The following is a 13,241-nucleotide window of genomic DNA, read 5'->3' as shown; positions in this document are numbered from 1 at the left end:
TAAGTGAATTGGCCTGGTCTCCGGTGGCCTCACCATGTCGACCAGCGCCTAATAAATGTTAATGGTAAGTGATGGCAAACGTTGCTTCTCTCTCTGGAGTGCCTATTAAATGCCCTTGCTGTCGTGCAAGTTAAGGACTAGCTCCACTTAGGCAAAAAAAGAAAAAAAAAAGGGAAATAACCACATTACCACATTATAGTCTATTCACAATAGGCATGTTCAGAAGGTTCAGCCTGGGGAAGTGTACACATTTTGATTTTATGGCAAGAATATAATAAAATATAAAACAAACGAGCTCCTGTTCATGCTTTTACAGAAGTTGGCTTATGTCCTAAGTGTGTGGTTCTTAATCAGCTGTGTGCATTGGAGTCACCCAGGAGAGTTTTCAAACACATACGTGCCTGGGTCCGCACACCCCAAGGATTCGGATTCCTAGGCCTAGGTAATGTTCCGGCATGTTTATTGGGGAAATATTTACCCAACCGACTCTGATGCAAAACTCGTGTTCCAAGTATTCCTGGCCCCTTTCCTCCCATTCAACAAAAGCCAATTTCAACGAGAATGAAAACATCACCCACAGTTTTGATGGCACTCTCCATACAACTAGGCGTTCTGGGATTTTCTTAGCAAATTCTCTGACCACAGAAGGAAATGTCTATAGTTCAATTGCATCACAGAAGCATGGAATCATGTTCCATGAGGACTGAGCTACTAGGAACTCTGCTAGCAGGTTCTTCTGCCAATTTAATGAGAACAACAACAAAACAGAGCCTTTGTTGATGATTTTGTGGCTCCCTTCCTTCACCTAAAGCTGATGTTTTGAGCATGATGGCTTTGCTATCGCCACTTTGATTTTTCCCCTGGGAGCTTCTCCCCCTACTTTCTTATTTTAGGATGCTTGTTTACATTGGTATCTGAGGCACCCAGTCATGCAGAACTTTGACCCAGAAACAACAGTGGAACAGGGAACAGGAAAAATATAATGAATTTTATTCTATTTAACTTTGATCTAGTCATGAGAGTGGAACAGGGAACAGGAAAAATGTAATGAATTCTCCTCTACTTAACTAATGCATATGTTTTACTTTCCTAAAAGGATAGATGTTATAAATAAAAAAGACATATTGGTTCACCTACTTGTAACTCCTCAGCATTGAAAGTTCTCCATTTACCATTGGCTGCTTCTCTGCCTTTAAAAAGTGTTGATAATCTGGCCATCTGTAGCGGCTCCTTCCATACTAGCTCTAAGGAAACACTGGCTAGAGTGATCTAGCAACCAAAACGGGGATTTTAAAAGAGGGCTGTATTTCTTTGTGTATTCAAACACAAATATCTCATCTCCTTTATTCCCAAATGCACAGAAATCAATTAAATCAGAGACGTGAGAGCCCCCATTGTCATGTTAGTTGAGAGTTACTCGCGAATTTATTAGTAATGTTTTGGTATCTCAGAGCAGCTTCACAGAGGACATGCCCTTTCTACAATAACAAAAGAACAGGTACTCTAAACCTGGCTGTCATCTGGAATTTCAAGAGCTGAAAAGTCAAACTTACAGAGGCACATCACCGCACAGTGCTCTATGTTGTGACTAATATACTTAAATACGAAATGTTGAGCTACAGCCTTTTCCGTGAGCTGCGTACCCACACTGCATGAGTCACAGGGCACTGTCGTGACATGCCACTGAGCTACGAGGAGACACGCTCTCGGATGGAAAAGTTTCCTTATGTGTAGGAAACTGTTGGACATAACTAAAGAGGGATATACTCAGACACTCCTTCCGGTGGGCTCCCTTCCGGAATCTGTCCATCTCTCCAATCCACCACTTACTCTTTTGCACTAGAAGTATCTGTCTCCATGACTCTTTTTGATACCAGACTGCTACTATTTGGGGGACTGGTCTCCACAGTATTTATCTTCACGTTCCCATTGCCCTCCAGAACCTAACACATAGCAGTCAATAAAGACAGGAAGTCATGGTAATATTAGTTTTCAGTTTGCGTATTACGTAAGTAGGAGAAATATCTCCACATATATAGTAACACAGCTTCTGAACCAAGAATTGAGATTCATCATCTGAAACACAATCTAACAGAAAATACTAGAAATCTGGAGAGTCTCAACATTCTGGACAGATGAATGCCTTGTCCACGGTATATATTTATCATCCTTCCCTCCTCTCCATCTATCCACCATCCGACCACTTACCCATCCACTCACCCATCCGTCCATCCCTTAGTTACTCAAAGTACATTAAACCAACTCATATTTCCAAAATGAGGTGGAGTGATATATGTTGCTTTTAAATAAATACATAGTCAGGAAGATTACTTTTTAGCTTCTTAGTACAGAATTTTTTTGCTAATGGGTCACCTAACATAGGATTTAAATTAATGAACACATTTTATTTTTTTAAAGATTTTATATATTTATCTGAGAGAGAGAGAGAGAGAGAGAAAGGAAGAAGCAGACTCCTCGCTGAGCAGGGAGCCCAAAGCAGAACTCAATCCCAGGACCCCGAGATCATGACCGGAGCAGAAGGCAGAGGCTTACCCTACTGAGCCACCCAAGCATCTCTCATGAACACATTTCAAAACCCTCACCAAAACTTTAAATTTAAACCAAATTCTTCTCCACCATATAGATAAATATCATGGGGAAAGCCACACTTTATTAGATTATTCCTTCTTAAAACAACAAGATGGTAGATTCTGAAGAAAAAATATATTTAAAACACCAACGTCTATAACAAACTTGATCTTCAGTGTTGCCTCACTTGAAGATGAATGAATTATATCGATTTTCAGAAGAATCCAAATTATTCAGTTATGAAATAATAATGAAGATTTCTGTTCCACAGATACACACAAAAAAGCCTTTAGGTTTGATGCTAATTATGAGGTAAACAGTTAAGACAAATGCTACAATACATATGTGGGGTAAACATGTGGATATTTTATTGGAAAATAGTTTGGAATAAAACAACCCCATAAATTCCCAGTATGTGTTGGAATGAAAAACTGGCAATAATGTTATAATGTGTAATAGCTAATTGTTAACAATTTTTAGTTGTACCCTTTCAATAGTTTAACATGATCAAGCCATCTGTTTTAAATATAATTTTGCCAGAGATTTTTAAATCCCTAATCATTTAATTATAAATGTAATAATAAATAATAAAATAAAAAATTTAATATTTAATTATTTAATTAATCTTTAATTATTATTCTAAGCTATGCATCCAGCAGATTCTTTTTTTTTTTTAAGAGAGAGAGAAAGAGAGAGTGCAGAGCACGGAGGGGACGAGGGAGAGAAACCCAAGCAGACTCCTCACTGAGCACAGAGCCACACACCAGACTCAATCTCGTGACCTTGAGATCACAACCCAAGCCAAAACCAAGAGTCTGCTCACTTAACCCAGTGAGCCACTCAGGTGGCCCCAGAATTCTTTTAAATAAACTAGGTCCTAATTAAAAAATGTTCACTGTATCCACAAAGAGTGTTCCCAAAAGTTAGCAAAATGCTCTCCACTGGTAGCTTTACCATGTAAAGAACATAACATGAGAAAATTATTTTAATGAAAACTATATGTGAAATTAATTGTTGAGAGAAGTGCAAATCTAAGAATTTCCATATGCCTCCTGGCCCTCACTCACTTCTTTTTTCCCCCAATGAATGAGAAAAAAGGAGCCACTCTTCCGCCATGCTGGCCACAGCCTTCTTACATGTGCCCTCCTAGCCAAGGCCAAGAGCAGCAGGGAGGTGGACACAGCTGCATTATTTTCTGAGACCACTGCACACTGATTCCTTTAAGTCTGACCACCAGAGCCATGAGTTCTAGCCCTCAGCAGTCTTTGAAGCTGTCATAAGCAGTATAGGCGATTTCACTATTCCACTAAAACCATGTTGAGCGTGGTTCCAACCCTGGGATCAGCAACGAGCAATTTAAAAATTTAATAGGTCTTAGCCTCCCTTACACCACTACTGAGATCTAGAAGTTGGCTGGATTTTGAACAACAAGGGAAATAATGTCGTCCAGAGCAATGTCTAGCCCACCACCATCCACAAAGTGAATGGAATTCTCATTTACTTCTACGTATTCTGGGTTGTGTCATTTTCAATAGGTGCATTTTTTAATTTGTTGTCCATGGAAAATATTTGTTTTTTTAGGTGTCTTGAATTGTCCTGGAAGTTTATCATGGCATCCAAACAGATGACTTGTCTTTCCAGAGTTTCACCAAAGGGTTTCCGTGCAACCTAAGTAGTATAAGTTCTCAAGAAGAAATTACATAGGTTCTTAATTTGTATTAGAGCCTAGTTTTCATAGATCCATAGAAGCCTAAATTTTCTCCTACCCACTATATGTGACCGTCCTCAAAAAGAAAAAGAAACAAAAAAACCTTCAAAAACTTTAATTTGCACCTTAAATATATTCTAGTGTAGAAGTTGCTACCTACTGAACATTAAGGCCCCAGCTCAAGGCTGACCATTATTAAAGGTCACTGCAGGCTGGGCTCATTAAAATTTCCAAGTAAGAGCATCAACCACAATGTCAGCCACAAAACAGTCCAACTTCTACCTTGCTGTTTTCTCTTGGATTCCCGCAGGACTGCCATCTCTCAGAAATTAACTAAGCTCCCTTGGACTTGGCTTACAAGATTGGGGGCCTGAGCACCAGAACTCACAGATGTTTTTGGCCTACATTGTCAGGGGGCAACAACACCTGAAACAAAAACCAGCCCTGGAGGAGTCTGACAGGGTGACTAAAAGGGGAGGAGGAGGTTTAGTAGAGATTTAATTCTATATTAGCAAAAACCTGGAGAAAAGCCCCAAACTAGTGTGTGTGTGTGTGTGTGTGTGCGCGCACGTGCGCGCGTGCATGCATGGGTGTGTACAGAGGTGTTTTTGCCTCTATTTGGATATGAGTTCCTCAAGATCACAGTGTTTTATCCATCTTTGTCTCCCCAGTATCTAGCGTAGCACATTGTCTACACTAGGTGTTCAATTAATGATTATTAAGTAGACTGCATTTTTTTTTTTCCAGGGTTGAGGCCTGGAAAGCCTTCTCTGTGCCATATCCTGGGAACTCCTGCGAGGCAGCGTGTCTCGGAGCCTCAGTGTATTTGGTTTCAAGCATTCTCTAGCATGATGACTAACCCTCCTACAATCCCAGGTACATTTTTATCAGTATAGATTTTAGGAAGCATATTGGGTCCAACTACCACGTCAGTGCTGTACCCAGAACTCCATTCTATTGGAAAACAGAATGACCTTATATTAATCTCTAAACTTTACACAACAATTAAGCAAAATGAGACAAGGCCCAATACTTTTTAAGCCCAGAGGTTGCCTTTCCGGTCTCATGATGAAGCCAATATACACAATACATACATCTCCTACTACCAATTCTTCAAGTCACAGCATGAGGACCAGAGCCATATTAAAAAGAAATAAATGGGCCATGACTTCCACTCCACCCCACCAAATGACCCAGGCGGGAAATTCCTACTTGCCCATTGCTCCATCAAACCTAGCTGAAGATAGAAACCTCTGGGTGGGGAGGTTTTTATTCAAATAAAGGGTGATGTTCCATGAGAAATCTCCTGGCAAGGCAGCCTACCCACCTGCCTGCAAAAGACCCAGACTCTGTGTCATGAGCTAAAGTGGAATCCCAGAGACGACAGCGCAAGCGTCCTCTCCCTCCTCAGCTCTACTGCTGTGACTGGGACAGGCTTTAGTGGCACAAGTTCCTCCTCTGTGGACCCTCCCTAAATGCTCCATCAGATGATCTCAGTGCCTTCAGCTTGCCACCTCCACGGATCCCGTAGTAATCTGTTAAATACAATTTTTATCCAGAGATAAGGGAGCTAGAGTCATGACTAACGTCTATTGAGCACTATGGGCTAGCCACGATGCTAAGCACTTTACAAATCACCCGTGTAACTCCTCCAGCAACACTATGAGGTAGGCATGCTCACTGTCATCCTCACTTTAGACAGAAGACTGAAAAACAGTGAAGCCTAGATCCTTGAGTCTCTAGTCCGGTCCTTTATCATTATGTGACATCGCTGTAACAAGTGTCACCAAACACTTTACTTCCTTCATTGTAACAATTAATTGCTGCCAAACTACCTGGGCAAGGATCCTTGTGGTTTGGAAACCCGTAAGGACTTCCTGGATCCATCCAAACAAGGTGGCTAACCTGAAATTCTATATGCCTCTCTGTATGCCATCCTACTGCACTTTTAGTCAGAGAGCTCCAGTGTTGATTAACTGATGAGAAATGCCTTATTTGCCTGTGACAATGGTGCGTATCAGAGCAGTTTCCCTTGAGCAGTGCCTAGTTGGTACTCTACTAACAGATAACAGATGTCTGATGATGGAGATATTTAGAAAAGCTTTTTCAGTTAGCAGAGCATGAGGTCACACATCTTGGTGTACTTACAAGCTTGGCAGTTGTAACCGTGACCATGATGAAGCACAAAGGAAATGCCTGGAGATGGGAAAGAGCTGATGAGGCTTCTTTAAAGAACTCCTGAGAGCATCACACTAGACAGTCATTTCTAGACATCTTAAAGGGGCATGGGTGTCAAATCAGGCTTCCCAAAAAACTCCGGGTAAGTTTATTAGAAGATAGAAGGTGATTGAGAGAGAGAAGAGAAAGAGAGAGAAGCTGGTGATAGCCAGGAGAGAGTGAATAAAGATGGAAGAAAATAGTCTACTGATAGAGACTGGGGTGGGTGGGGGAGGACATATTCACTATAATGAGCTAATTCCTAGGGTGATGGCCGTTGGTGGTCACTCTTCTCCAGAGCAGTGGTGAGAGCCAGAGGTACATTGTTCAAAAATGGCAGGTGGGGGAGATGGAAAAGAGAAAGAAGTTTTAAAGATAGTTGCTGTGGACCAGCAAGAATGCTGAAGCAAGAATGATACGGATTTACAGATAATAGGTTGCGGCTTTCATTATAACACACAAATTATTTAATGAATTAAGGTTTTCTCTACTCTGAGGTGTAGACATCTGTGGCTTTGTGGCAGGAGAGAAATTAGGAGAATAGAAAAGGGTGAAATTGAGCCAAATCATAGGGTTAATAGATAGAGTAATTAGAAAAGAATATATATATATAGTTTGAGGAAGCAAGAAGAGTTGAGAACCTGCATATATTCCTTCATTCATTTCATAACCTTTTACTGGGATCTATTGAATAATGGTCATCTGCTAGGTGTTGTCTACATCAGAATGAATGAGATCCTGCCCTGGAATTAAACATAAACTGCGGCAAGGCTGTCACTAATTGCTATGGAATACACGTATACACGTATGCTTTCTAAGAGGTGACAAGTCTGTCTCATGCTCAGACAATAAGAGAATCAGAGAAAAAAGCTTGAGTTATTCAGATAGCAGATAGATCCAGTCAAATGACATACAACAGAAAATAACTATTGACATAAATAGAGGCCAAAGATCATGAGAGGGGAGGGATCAGGAGTGGTGCGTGATCCTGGAAGAGAGGCCTGAGATTCAGAAGAGCTGGGAATCCAGGTTGCATCCAACCAATGGAAACACTGTTCCTTGACTTTAGAGAAAGGATATAATTTGGTGAAGGGACTAAACTCTCTGGCTTTCCCCCACCCCCTTCCATTCTTCATATGGGGTTGTCCAACCTAGAATGGTCTGGGATTAGGACTGTTGTAGCTGAGGGAGTCAAATGAAAGGAGTAAAAATCATTGCTTCAGCAACAACCAGGCAGGGATCCATGTCCATGTAGTCTGGTTGGCTTCGGGCCAATATTAATATCTTTATTGTTTTTGGAAGGATGAATCTGGACTATGAACATTAATCTGATGAATAACACAAAGATAAAAATATACATGACCTGTATCATCATCGCTCAGGTGTTTATTGCCTATCTTCTTCAAACTAGACTATAAGTTACATGAGGGTAGGGACCCCTTCTGTCTTGTGCATTGCTATCTTCCTGGTGCCTGGAATGGTGCCTGGACATACCAATCGCTGGGGGGGGGGCAGTGTTTTAGATGGCTTCGACACTGCCAGCAGACAGTGACACATGCAGACAGCAGGAGGGCAGCGGAGTATTAACTCTGCCATGGAGTTTTGGGCAGTCTTCGGAAAAAAGGTGGCATTTGAGCTTGAAGAGTGGGCAGGACTTTGTGAAATGGAATGGAAAAGGAAGAGTATTCCAGAAAGGGTGGAATAACATAAATAAAGGCAAAGTGTCATGAAGAAAATGGTATATTTGGGAGTTAATGACGTTTACTCTTTTTTTCAGAGAGAGGGAATGAGCAGGGGAGGGGTGCAGAGAGAGAAGGAGAGGGAGAGAGAATCTTAAGCAGACTCCACGCCCAGCACAGAGCCCAACTTGGGGCTCGATTCCATCACCCTGAGATCATGACCTGAGCTGAAATTAGGAGTCAGATGCTTAACCGACTGAGCCACCCAGGCGCCTCTGAGAAGTTTACTTTTTGAATGTTGATATTTTTTAAAAGTGGGACAGTATTAGTGCAGAGAAAACTTCCTTCCATACCATACTTTGTTCAATAGTTGTGAAACAAGGACCATGGGGGAATGCAAGTCAATTAAACTACTTTTAGAAGACTATGGAGTGAAATCCTTCCCATGGTGATAATCCTGCCCATAGCAAACTGCCCGGATATATGGCCTTGATCTAGCTCCTTCCTAGAGGTTTATTCAAAGAAGCAGGAAGAAACCGGAGTGCTGAAAGGCAAGGTAACAGTGGCTAATGTTTTCTAACCAAAAAGTTAGAAAAATCCAAGTTCAAGATTATTTAATGTGAACAGGCAACAGCACAAATGGTCACCGTTTCAAGATCAGCACTAACCCAACCAGTCATGAAAACAGACCACAGACGTGTACTTTCGGAGGCTCTCTTGGTGCACAGCAAGAGCTCTGCAAGCAAGCAAGCTCTGCACAGCAAGAGCTCTGCCTCTGGCCTCACAACAATCAGAGAGGTCGGGATCCCCATGGTCCAGGCTACAGAGGCGGAGCAAGGCTAGGGAACGCGGGTGGTAGATAAAACTGAGATCAGGCCAACCTCGAGGCTCACCCTCTTTCCCTGAACCCGTGCTGCCTCAACGTAAGCAGCGTTTTGCTTGATTATAGAGAAAACGTTCTCCCTTCGGCATGAAGTACCACACCACTGAAAGGCACAGCTTTCGGAGGGTGTTAAGGGAGTCATTCCGGGCCACTCCTGTTGCACTTCGAAGCAGGGCGCCCTAAAATAGCCCCCGAGCACGGTGTGGTCCATCCATTACAATTAACCCCGGGGTGAAGATACTGTTTCGAAGCCCTGGTTGAAATGCAGACATGTGACCTGGGAGGACTGACAGCATCTCTCAATTACACCTAATTAAAGAGTTGGCTCCTGGAGAACTTGACCCGACAGGTCCAGGAGTCGGGAAAGGCGGGCGCTGCCCACGCACCCAGGAGGCTGGTACCCGACACAGGAAAGCAGGTGGGGCGTCGTACCTGGACTGCGGCAATCAGGCTGTGAGGCCGCAAGGGCCGGAGCTGAGCTAAAGCAAACTTTGCCTTCTGGACAATTCTCTGGGAAGCAAGCGAGAAGCACACCGTGCCCCTCACTGCAAGCTCTCTGCAGGACACACTGACAGGTGTCCGGGTCCCCGGGCCTCCCGCGGATCCGCCGGGCGCGACCCAACCGGGCCAACCGCGGCCGCGGCCCCGCTCAGGGCCCCAGCCGCGGTCCCTCCCCCGGCCCCGCGCCCGCGCCCCCCGGCTGGGGACTGGGCATGCTCAGTCGCCGCCCGCGTCGCGCTCCCAGGGAAGCCTTCGCACGCCCTCCGCGGGCTGCTCTCGGTCGCCTCCCCGCCGCCGGCCGCCCGGGTGCCTCCCGGCTCGCTCCGCTCCCCGCGACCCAGATTCCTGGCCCGCCCCCGCCCCGCCCGCGCCCGCAGCCAGTGCGACAGCCGCGGCCACCCTGTGCAGCCGCGGTGCGGGGGACGGAGGGACCGTGTCCAGCGCCGCCGCCGAACGCGCAGCCCGAGTGCCTGCGGAGGGCGGGCATGGAGACCCGGCCGCCGCGCGCCGGGACCTGCTGAGCTTCCCGCCGCCGCCGGGGTCCGGGTGAGTCGCTGCGCCTGGGGGCGACCCGGGAGGGACAGAGGCGCGAGGGACAGAGGCGCGAGGGGCGAATGCCCTTGGAGAGCGGGGAGGTGGTGACGAGGACGCGGCACCGTGCGAGCTGCGTTGCGTCTGGGGCGCAGCGGAGAGGTCAGGGTTGTGGCCAGAGAGGGGCTGGAATGAGAGTGCGCCCTGCCTCGGTGCAGGGGCTTCGGGGGCAACCAGGACCGTCATCCTTTCCTCCTGCGCCCACCCCCCCGCAACTAACACCCACGGGGCTACGGGGCCGCGCGGGAGGCCGTTTGCGTCTCGGCCCGGACGCAGGTCACCTAGCGACCGAACCGAACGGGGGCTCTGGAGGAGGCATCCTTGGAAGAGGCCAACATGGGAGGTGGGGACACCACGGGCGGCCTGGCCCTGGCGAGTGGCCTTCCCGGGTCCTGGACCCCCGTCACCCCCAGCGCCGCGGCCTTGGGCCCCAGGGACGCTGCAGGGCTGCGGGGCAAGGGGTCCTCCGCGCTGCGGTCCCCGAGGGGCCGTCTGAGGAGCTCCTGCAACTGCTGGGAAACTCCTCACTCCGAAACCATCTCTTTCCCGGGCAGGTAGACTCGAACAGGCGTGTGGGGAGCGACGGGCGGCCGAGTGTGGTGGTGGGGTGTGTTGTTGTGAGCGCCTTTTTCCCCGGGTGTGGGTGCGTGCTCCTGCTCTGCCTCTCAGTGGGAGTCTGGTAACACGCCTTATGAATATTTCAGAAACGACCTCACTGGCTCGCTTGCTTCAGATCAAGTTTAGTGAGTGGTTTGTCAGCCCTGCTGCTCTGCACAGCCAGGTAGCAGCCCCGCACCTTCAGCTTTCCACATTTCCTCCCTTTTTCGCACCAAGTAGGAAAATGCCACTACTAACCCTCAGTGAGTTTTGGCATGGTCCCATACGTTGAGTGTGTCCTTTGGAGAGACCGTTTTGGGCAGGCTTCCAGGCATTGTTCTGCATCTCTGCAGTGTGTGCGTGTTGTGCGGTAGCTTGACAACCGTCCTTAACTGGAGCTGCCAATATGGTGGAAAGCAGGTACCTGGCTTGTGTTGGGCTAAACGTCTTAATTCATTATCCTCTTGTAACACCCAGTAGTTAGGGCGGACTTCGTCCTTCTCAGCCTAGAAGTTGAAGCTGAGATTAGTCCAGCTGAAATTCTGAGGAAGGTACATTCCAGTGTCCCTCTCCTTAGGGAGGTATTTCTCTCTCCTTAATGCTTTCATGGGAATAAGTAATGAGAAATCACTGTCAAGAACACGGAAAGAAGAATGCATTAATGTGGGAAACTTTGATGATCGGAACAAGCTGTCCCTTTCACTCCCACTGCACCATCCCCTTCGGTACACCAGCCCGCAGCGCACGCAGCAGTTAGCACTCTCCGGCCGTAGTCGTTTGCAGAAACCTGCTTTTGCTTTCCTTACTGAGACAGGTATGTCTTTTAAGGGCCTGTGAGGAATTCTTCTGTTGACCTCGGTTTCAAGCCTCCACGATTTACAGGAAACTCTCAGAGGCAGCTCTTTTCTGCTTTCCCGCCCATTCACACTGAAGCTGAAGCGCTTGGGTTTACAGCCGTTTCCCCTTTAGGGATGGCTTCACCAACAAAGACCCGCTGCGGTTACATCACAGGCCCCACCTCCGCCTGCCAGGCAGCCTCCCCCTAGCCTGTGAGTGAGGACAGCACGTCTCATGGTGCCAGATTAATGAAGAAAAGAAATCCCCAAATGAAAGACTTACTTATTTTCAATATTGTGTTTTGTGTTTTGCTGGTTTAATTGAAAATATGAAATTTTCAAAAATTATTATTAACACTTGTAGATAGGACTTGACTCAGGCATAGTAATAACGATGAATATCAGCTTTGTAAGAGATTTTGAGCAATGCAACAGTGTTCTTTCTGCTAAAATTATTAACAGATATTAGAAAGGAGTACTATAAATTAGCAAAATGGAAATTATGTACAGTAAACAGCATTTCCTAAAGCATGCTACTGAGATGTTCAGAAAGAAATGGAGCAGCATTAAAAGACATAAAATCTGCCCAAGTGAGAAGTTTGCAGAACTGGGACACAAACCTCCAAGGGCTCTAAAGAAACAACTTTAGAATTTTTAAGGAGTCACTTGTAGAACTGTCGGACTTAGCAAGTAAAAATACAGGCTGTCCAGTTAAATTTGAATTTCATATAAACAATGAATAATTGTTTTTAGTATAAGTATGCCCCATGTACTACTTGTGACATATTTATACTTTAAAAAATATTTGTTGTTTATTTGAAAATCAGTTTTGATGGAGCAGCTTGTATTTTATCTAGCAACTCTAGCCATTGGAACTTTCTCACTCCTCGTTTTTGGGTCACTTAGGGGTTGAAAATAAAGTGGAGCAGGAGTCAGGTGTTGTTCTGCAGACAATCTGGGACAAGCTCATTTCTGGTTCAAGCTATTGAAAATAACTCATGCTTAAAAGTTACTAGTTTCAGTTCAACACGTAATTGTTGAGTACCTCTGCTTGCTAGGCTTAGTGAGAGGTGCCAAAGCTGCAAAGATGAGTAGGGATGGCGTGGGTGTATGAGGGGGAATCCACATCATGAGACCTGAAATCTGCTACGCCAAGTGTGTGGGGGGAGCCTGGGATCGACACTGAATTCAGCTGGGCAGCTCCAGTCGGGGAGTGAGATGACCAGCACTTTTGACAGATCTGGCCTTGAATAAGAGTGAGATCCTATCCTTATTCTGGGAGGAAAACCACTCCGGGTTTATACCTAGTGAATGGGAGCCAGAATTGAAGGGTTTTCCTTGATGGCCTCAGAGGACAGAGAGGCCTGCTTGGCAAGGAAGTGAGGAGGAGATGCAAAAAGAGACTTTATGTAGCTGCTCATGGGAGCGAGCCGAGATGGGACAAGTGCAGGGCTTGCTAAAGGGTACCTGGGTGAACACATCTCCCTGCATTTAAAAAAGCATTGGCCTGCCCTCTGACTAATACCCAAAGTCCTGTTTCGCTATTCCACTTCCATCTTGCTTTCCTACGATAAAGTCATCAAGTAACACTGGAGAATAGCATTTTACAGTATTTTGTATGAAAGTAGGTACTTAAATGT

General features: G+C 45.7%; 1 protein-coding gene across 1 annotated transcript in view; it reads left to right on the top strand.

The window, feature by feature from the left end:
- The first annotated feature begins 10,051 nt into the window (after nucleotides 1-10,051).
- The window catches only part of ELMOD1 (ELMO domain containing 1), a 61,994-nt gene continuing 58,804 nt past the window's right edge, over nucleotides 10,052-13,241 (top strand). The window contains exon 1 of the mRNA XM_044257721.1: nucleotides 10,052-10,123. The gene's annotated coding sequence lies outside the window, so the exon portion shown is untranslated. The remainder of the gene's footprint in view (nucleotides 10,124-13,241) is intronic.

The sequence above is a fragment of the Neovison vison genome, chromosome 7, assembly GCF_020171115.1.
Source record: "Neovison vison isolate M4711 chromosome 7, ASM_NN_V1, whole genome shotgun sequence".
In the NCBI taxonomy this organism is placed as follows: Eukaryota; Metazoa; Chordata; class Mammalia; order Carnivora; family Mustelidae; genus Neogale; species Neogale vison.
The sequence above is the reverse complement of the archived record's forward strand: the minus strand, read 5'-3'. Positions and strand labels throughout refer to the sequence as shown.